We start from the raw sequence: 9,161 nt of genomic DNA on the forward strand, positions 1-9,161 counted from the left end.
CAAACTATATTAACAGTGACCATTTTCGAGAAAAGTTATTATTTCTCAAAAGTTTCTATATTTGGAAACTTACTATTTATGGAAAGCTTCCACTTATAGTAAGCTTCTAATTTAAGAAGTTCGGGTTATAATCTTTAACAAAGATGTTGTACAATCTTGCCCAAACTTCGTTGCTAACATGCAAGTCACTCGAATGATCTATTGTTACCGAGCGGCCCAGGATCTCTTGACCAGAATCTAAGTCATGGCATTCGAGATCCACAAGCGTCCCATAATGGTACCAAGGATCACCCTAGGCCACAAGTAGCGGTGATGTTTGTAGTCTTTGTAGGCTATCTTTAATTATAACCTTCACGTTATAAGTGTATACACATAACAAGTTATTTATATACTTATTAGTTATATATATATATATATATATATATATATATATATATATATATATATATATATATATATATATATATATATATATATGAGTGATAATATATTTAGTGTGATTAAGTGTTACCATATAGATAGGTGTATAAATTATACCAATAGTAGTATTATTATTTAATTAATCAACTATTATGTATACTTATCATTATATGTTTCATATATAATTATACCTATGTGATACATATATATATATATATATATATATATATATATATATATATATATATATATATATTCTTTATTATTATTATACATATATGTGTTCATAACTATATGGTATATATATATATATATATATATATATATATATATATATATATATATATATATATATATATATATATATATTAGGTGTTACATATATATAAGTGTAAAATGATACATATGTATATATGATGTGTGCAGCGGTGTATACGAAATACTATTATTTTTACTATGAAATAATATACGATATGATACAAGTTTTAATTAATTTACGGATGGGATATACCTAAACCTTGCTACAACACTTATAGGCAGTGTTCCTAATCGTAGAGTAGTGAAGTTTTTAGTAAGTTCGGTTCATTCCACAGGGAGCTAGTGATACGTACTATATTTTTATAAACTATATTTGTATAAAATATATATAATTATATAAGTAGTAATATTATAAAAGGGGGTTTTTACCGTTTAATGACTGGTTTGTCGATTTTAAATAAAGCGTAAAGATAAATGATGATAATATAAATGACAGAATTTAAATTGCGAGAAAGTAAATTGCAGTAATTAAAATGACAGTAAATAAAGGTACGATGAAATATGAAATAAAAGTATTATGCTTATTTAAACTTCCGTAATCATGATGTTTGACGTTTTGATTTTAATTTATTATCTGGGTTAATTGTCCTTTGTCCTGGATTTATTTGATACCTATCTAGTTTTTGTCCATAATAGTCCATCGGTCATAATTATAAAATGCTCGTCAAATTAACCTTATTCCCGAAGTCAAATATTCCAACTAATTAGGGATTCGAATTGTAATAAGGTTTTAATACTTTGTGTAATGATTACACCAGGTTATCGACTGCGTATAATCCAAGGTTTTAATACTTTGTTAACAATTACACCAATTAACCTTGTATGTAATCCACCCCTATTTTAATAAGATATCAACATTAATTTACTCACTTGATCAGTTTGAATAATCAATTACCCAATCCGAATAATTAATTAAATGATCGTAAAAAATAATCACTAAATAGGACATGCATAATCATTTAATAATTATTAGATTAACTAATTTGAAGATAGGTTCGACAGATTCTAATGAGTTGTCATTCGATTTGACAATACCCCCCATCTATTAATAGTTCATAGTCCAATGTCCACAAGTGTCGGTCTTTTGTCCAAACCTGAATTATGGTACAAAATCCAATAACCCCGTCTTAAATATTTAGTCCAACATCACGATTACTTCGGCTCAAATAAGCATAATAATAGCTTACAGTGATTATTTATCGCGTAGCGTTACATGGACAGAGTTTCTACTTTAAAACCCGTAAAACATTTCTTACAATAACCCAACTAAACCATAATTTTATTATTAAAATTAACTTAAATTAAAATTATAATTATAATATATATATATATATATATATATATATATATATATATATATATATATATATATATATATATTGATAAAGAAAGATAGAAAAGGGGTGTGTCTTTCATCGCCTGATTTCGTTGGCTTTTATAGGCAATTCTTGAGACGGACTGCTCCGCGAGTGCGGTACTTTTGTGCCTTACAGCTCCACGAGTGCGGAGCTTCGGATTCCAGCTCACCGAATTGAGTTAAACGTGGGCTGCTGAATATTATAATATATAATATAATAATATATAATTTTATATAATTATATATATATTATATTATATTCTTGTTCATATTTGACTTATAATTTTAGCTCCGTTGAGTTGTACGTTGATAGTGGGTTCATGTCTCGGTTTCGGATTTTCGAACGCCTTTTCGTACGCTTAGATATCTTGTACTTTGCGTTCCGTGGCTTGTACTCTTGTCATTTTTAGACGTTTCTCATCAATAAATTGAACCACTTGGATTGTATCTTGTACATTTGAACTTTTTGGTCATTTGCGTCTTCAAATCGTCGATTCTGTCTTTTGTCTTTGCACTTATTTATTATAAACGATTATTACTTAAAAATAGAACAATTACAACTAAAAGCTTTACATATTGGAAGGATATTGCTATGAAATATATGTTCCTTTTTAGCATTATCAAATATCCCCACACTTGAACGTTGCTTGTCCTCAAGAAATACATAACTTGAAATTAAATCACACTTCACTCTAATCACACTTTTTTTTATTCTCACACTTTATTCATCAGTGATTTTGATACGGTGGTATAAACAATGATAGTAACAATGTTGTTTACAGTCCCACATGACTATAAAATTTTAAATCATTTAAGGAAATTGGATCTTTATGAAAACATTTTATCTTTTGAAAATTCATTCTAGCTTTTACCCTAGATAAGTTTTCCGGAATAACCCTTCACCGGTGTGTACAAAATATTTTTGTGCGTTGCGTGGGCTTCATATTTAAAATTTTAGCTCAAACTTTCGGTTTTGTGTCACCCACTTGCTAACCTTGTATTAGGAAAGCAACACGTCCAGTATACTTGCTCCGTATATTACCTTTCGGTAAACTACCGTCCGATTGTAAAGGAAAGCGATGAACAAGCAACTGTTAAGGCAATGTCCCATGACATGCAGATAATTATGGTCAAAAACGTGTCAGATGTAATTATTATCCTTTGTAGGAGAAATAGTAAAGATCACCCTATAATTTTTCGGTCTGGCACAAGGTCCTGTCTTCGACCATGCTATGCAACCACCGTTCTTACGGTTGACACCCGATTTGGTTCAGGTGACCTAATGAATTCCAGGTGAATTCCTAGGATTTTACGTTCAATGATAATGAACGCATTGAAAATAGGTTTTCAGAAAACAAATCGTTTTTAATTTGATCAAAATATTTTCTCGTTCAAGCTCGAGTTTATATATCATCGAATTCCATGAGTTTGTAATTCTCAATCTTTAAGGTCAATCTCAAGGATTGAGTAATATCAGGCTTAAAAGCTGATTTTTAATCTTTAAGGAGATTATCCTTTCTGGGGGGTCTGATTCATTAGTCTTATCAATCTAATTTGCACGGCGCCCTCCCCATTTTACAAGAAAGATTCTCTCATGGTTAGGATAAGTCTGACCGCTTGGCGACCCTGTTTGATGCTGAGGTCCGTGGATTTCCTGCTGATTTTCGAGATGACTTTTCTAGATTATTCGTCAACCTACAGCTAGTCTGGACGACAACTTCTGACCTAAATCAAGAAGCGCGTGTCTTTTTCGGAAGACTTTACTTCCTTTTAATGATGGAATTGATTCATCGTGTAGATCCATATTTTCTTTTCTTTCATCGGGTAAAACAGTTAATTTAGTCCAAAACAAAAGCACCTGCAATAATCTTGTACAAAAATATGTGATATATGTTTTAAAGAACTTGGTGAATTCTTCCCACACTTAGCTTTTATTTATTCTTTTCTTTGCCTTTTTATTCTCCTTTATTCCATTTTAAATGAATTCAAGCGTTTTGGGTTGTTTCTCCATGTGTATAAACATGATTTTGAATTCATTTAGTTGAAATTTTTTCAAATTTTCACAAAATTTGGCAATTAAACTAAGTGTAAACCCGAGAGAATTTATAACCCTTCCCCACACTTGAGATCATGCAATGCCCTCATTTGCATAAAATCAGACTATAATTATAAATTCATGAGGGTGATTTGTGTAGAAAAATGATTTAAAATACCGAGTTTGCAAACATATTATTTTATATCACATTTGATATTTTACTTCTTGTCGTTAAAATTAGTAGCTTTTGCTGAACTTAATGCTAGTCTTTGAAAGTGCGATGTTTTACCCTGTTTTGTACATAAGATAAACTAAAAACATATATATATATATATATATATATATATATATATATATATATATATATATATATATATATATATATATATATATATATATATATATATATATATATATATATATATATATATATATTTTATAAAACCTTTAACAATTCAAATGAATACTTTTTTAAAATTTTGTTTCCTTTTACTTTAGGTAGTTTCGGTATGTTTACCTAGTCCGTCCCTCGACAAAATTTAAAATTTTGTCGTTAAAGCGATTGTTTTAAAAGCAAAGATTTTTGGGTTTTTTAATTTTTTTTTTTGGTATAATTTAGATCAATAAAATTAAAAATAATGATAACAAAATTTTTCGCCCCGTCTTTGGGTAAAGCAATTTCGATTCTATAATCTAGTCTTTAACTTACGACGAATTTTAGAAATCATTTTTTTTAACTTAATGAAATAAAGTAAATTTTGTTTTTAAATTCACACAAAATTTAAAAAACGTATTAATTTCATACAAACCTACAAAACAAAATAAAATTCAAAATGGGGGGAGAAAACTAGTTCTTTAGTGTCTGCTAGCGGAAAAGACCAATCAGATTCCATTCTCGGAACTACACGAGAACAGAACAACTAACTCTAGACAGCATTTTCTTTTTAGAACATTTGAATCTCCCCACACTTAGGTAGCTGTGCTGTTGAAATTGTGATTAACTTCATCGTCAATTTCTCTTGGACCATAATCAACTTGCATATCTGTGACTTTTGCTTTAAGCCATTGGTCGAATTCTTGTGTAATGTCCACAAATTCAACTAGTTTCGCCTTTTCTTTAGGCAATATATTGGATACTAACCGGTTACACAACTTAAAGTTCCCCTTGGTTCTAGCATCACGAATCCGTTTAATAAGTTTCTTCATTGAACTATTAATAACGGGGTCATTTAATTTCGCATCAACAACGGGGTTCTTTGTTATCAAGTCATCATTAGGTGTTACTTCATCTTCCCCACACTTAGGCATTTTATTATTGTTAAGCACTACCGTTGGAGTTGGTAAAACAATATGCTTCTCATCGATCGTTTTTATTGGTTCAACGGTTTTGGTTGGTGGAGATTTAGACTTTCGACTCATAAAGGTGATCGATTTGTCACCATCACTAAGTGTCATTCTACCCTCTCTTACATTAATGAACGCCTCGGTGGACGCTAAAAATGGTCGACCTAAAATTAGAGGAATGTTTGAGTCCTCTTCTATGTCAATGACAATAAATTCGACTAGAAAGGTTAAATTACCTACTTGAACGGGTAGGTTGTCAGCAATTCCAACTGGGTGCTTAATGGTTTGATCAAATAGTCGAACACTCATTTTTGTTGGACTTAACTCACCTACTCCTAATCTCTTATATAATGAAAGAGGCATAACACTCACACTCGCACCTAAATCTGCTAGTGCATCATACATGACACAATCACTAAGTAGACAAGGAACAATAAATTCACCCGGATCACCCAACCTGGGTGGAGGTTTTGGTGGAACTGTCTTCACCGGGTTTACTTCTATGATTTTTGTTTCTTGCACTTTCTTATTCTTCTTCTTCTTTCCAGAGGTATCACAAACGTTATTACCTACTACTTGCTCATACTCAACTCCTTTTCTTGGAAATGAGATGGGTGGTCTGTATGGTGCCACCACTGGCTTTACATACTCGGGTGGTGGTGGTGGTGTTGTAACTTTTTCATTGTTACTCACATCGAAAACCTTCCCATCTTCTGATGATGGTTTTTCAAAATTTGGTGACACCATATTAACATTATCATTTCGAGGATTTACTTCAGTATTACTCGGTAGATTTCCTTGTTCCCTCTCACTCATCATGCTAGCAAGAGTACCTACGTGTTTTTCTAGATTCAAAATGAAAGCTTGTTGACTTCTTAATGACTGATCAAACCTCTCATTTGTTTGGGTTTGAGATGTAATAAATTGTGTTTGAGATTCAATTAGTTTTGCCATCATTTCTTCCAGATTTGGCTTTTTCTCTTCGGTTTGTTGTGGTGGTTTATACAAGCTAGGTCTTTGTTGATTGAAAGTGTTGTTTTGAGTTGGTTGGTTATTCGGACCTTGTTGGTTGTACGAGTTATTGTTTGGTCCATTTGGATTGTAATGAATGTTTTGATTTCGATTAAAGTTTGGCCTTGGTGGTTGATAATTATTTTGATAATTATTTCCCGGCCTTTGGTTCATGTAGGAAACATTCTCACGTTGTTTCATCGTTTGCTCAATGTGACAATCTTTCATTAAGTGTGGTCCACCGCATTGCTCACAACTGATTCCTATTGCGTGAATATCTTTATTCATTTTTTCCATTCGTCTCTCAAAAGCATCTATTTTTACGGAAACGGAATCAAAGTCATGGCTAGAATCGGCTCTAGCCACTTTAGATGAACGAAAAATATCTTTTTCCTGGTGCCACTCATGCGAGTGGGAGGCTGTGTTATCAATAATTTTGTGAGCTTCGGTTGCGGTTTTCTTCATAATGGAACCACCAGCTGCTTTGTCGATGTCTTTTCGTGTAGCAACGTCGACACCTTGGTAAAATATTTGTACTATTTGATAAGTGTCTACACCGTGTTGAGGACATCCTCTCAACAACTTTCTGAATCTTGTCCACGCCTCATATAATGTTTCATTTGGATTTTGCGCGAACGTAACAATTTCTCCTTGAAGTCTCACGACTTTAGATGCCAGAAAGAATCTTGTAAGAAATTTCTCAACTAAAACATCTCATGTGTCAATCGCTCCTTCAGGTAACGATTCTAACCAATCTTTGGCTTCTCCCTTTAAAGTCCGGGGAAACAACATGAGATAGATCTGTTCATCCTCAACTTCTCTGATTTTGAATTGAGTACAGATCCTATTAAATGTTCGAAGATGTTCGTTTGGATCTTCTTTTGGCGTACCACTATATTGGCATTAATTAGTTACCATGTGTAGGATTTTTAATTTGATTTCATAATCTGGCGCATTAACATCTGGCTTAATAATGGCATAACCTTTACCAGTGCGTGTAGCTCTCATTCAGTCTTCCATACTTTGAGGTTCCGTTACTTCCATAATTGAATTCGTTGAATTCGAATCACTAGAGGATTCTGATTTAATGGTTTCTTCCTCGACAATCTCTGGATGAGTAATTCGTGGTTCAGGAGGAATGATTTGTGGTTCAGCATCTCTGAATTGTCCTTGAATATCCTCCGAGTTCTCAATTGTGAGGTCGGGTTCAAAAAATGGATTATCGGAAATTTGAATTGGAGTACTTGTTCGACTAGATGATAATTCTAATGAAAAATCAACAGCGGCAATATTAGCTAGATATCTTGATCGAGTTACAGGTGGTGAACGTATGAAAGGTGGTGAATGTTTTGCTCGGTGCATTCACTGAATATCTTATTAGTTATAAAAATAAAAATTATATAAGTTATCAGATTAATAGACTTTTTTGCTTTTGCCCACGTTTCGAATAGCTAAAAGATGCAGCAGGGAGCCAGGATCCTTTAAGTTGGAAAATCCACAACTAAGCCACTAACAAATCCAACTATTACTACGAAGCAGAAAATTTTGGATGTCTATCAATTTAACCGCTTAAAATAATTTTTTCGTCGAAATTTAAAGAAAATTTTGAAAATTCTATGTCCTAAAAACTAGAGAGTAGAAATGAGAAAGAAAAAGAGTGCGTCGAAAAACGTCGAAACTTAAAAGTCTAAAAACTAAATATTAAAACTTGCGTCTAAAGGTATTAAAGCTTAAAGGAATTCTAAACGGAAAACAGCAATTACTTAAAAAGGCACTAAAATTTATAAACTGCGTCGTAAAATTCTAAAGCGCCTAAATCTTAATCTAAAGAAAAGCACTTAAGGGATTTTACGGCAAAGCCTAAAAATCTAGAAATACTACGGCAAAATACTAAGCTTAAAACTATATATTACGAACGATAATTATAAAGACTACATACTAAATAATAAAAAGATACAAATTATAAAAGGGTATAATCTAAAAATGATAAAAATATAATTTTATAAAAATATTATTTTTAAATTATTTTTAAAAAAATATTAATCCATATAAATAATAATAATAATTAAACTTAATTTTACAAATTATAATTAAAACTAATTACAAATTAATAATATTTAAATTAAAACCCAAAATTAATTAAATAATAATTATTAAACCCTAATCGTGTAATTAATGCAGTCCAAGGTTGCAGTCTGAAAAAGCTTCGCGACTGCGGTGTTCTGTTCCTGAGGAGCTCCGCGACTGCGAAGATTAATAGTAATGGGTTCGGTATTGGGCTAAAACAGTTCGGCGCAGTCACGATTTTTTTATGTTTATTTGTTTTTTAAGTTTATAAAATAATATATAGAAAATTTATAAAAAATAAACTTATATTTTCAAAATCTAAAAAATACTTATTAATTTTATAGAATCTTAAAAATATATATTTTTATTTTTTTATACTTTTTTTAAACACTTATTATATAAATACAAAATGAAAATAAGAAATTATATATTTTTACAAAAATATAGCGTTTTTATGGCGTCCCCGGCAGCGGCGCCAAAAATACTTGATGTGTGCAGCGGTGTATACGAAATACTATTATTTTTACTACGAAATAATATACGATACGATACAAGTTTTAATTAATTTACGGATGGGATATACCTAAACCTTGCTACAACACTTATAGG

The sequence above is a fragment of the Rutidosis leptorrhynchoides genome, chromosome 2, assembly GCF_046630445.1.
Source record: "Rutidosis leptorrhynchoides isolate AG116_Rl617_1_P2 chromosome 2, CSIRO_AGI_Rlap_v1, whole genome shotgun sequence".
NCBI lineage: Eukaryota > Viridiplantae > Streptophyta > Magnoliopsida > Asterales > Asteraceae > Rutidosis > Rutidosis leptorrhynchoides.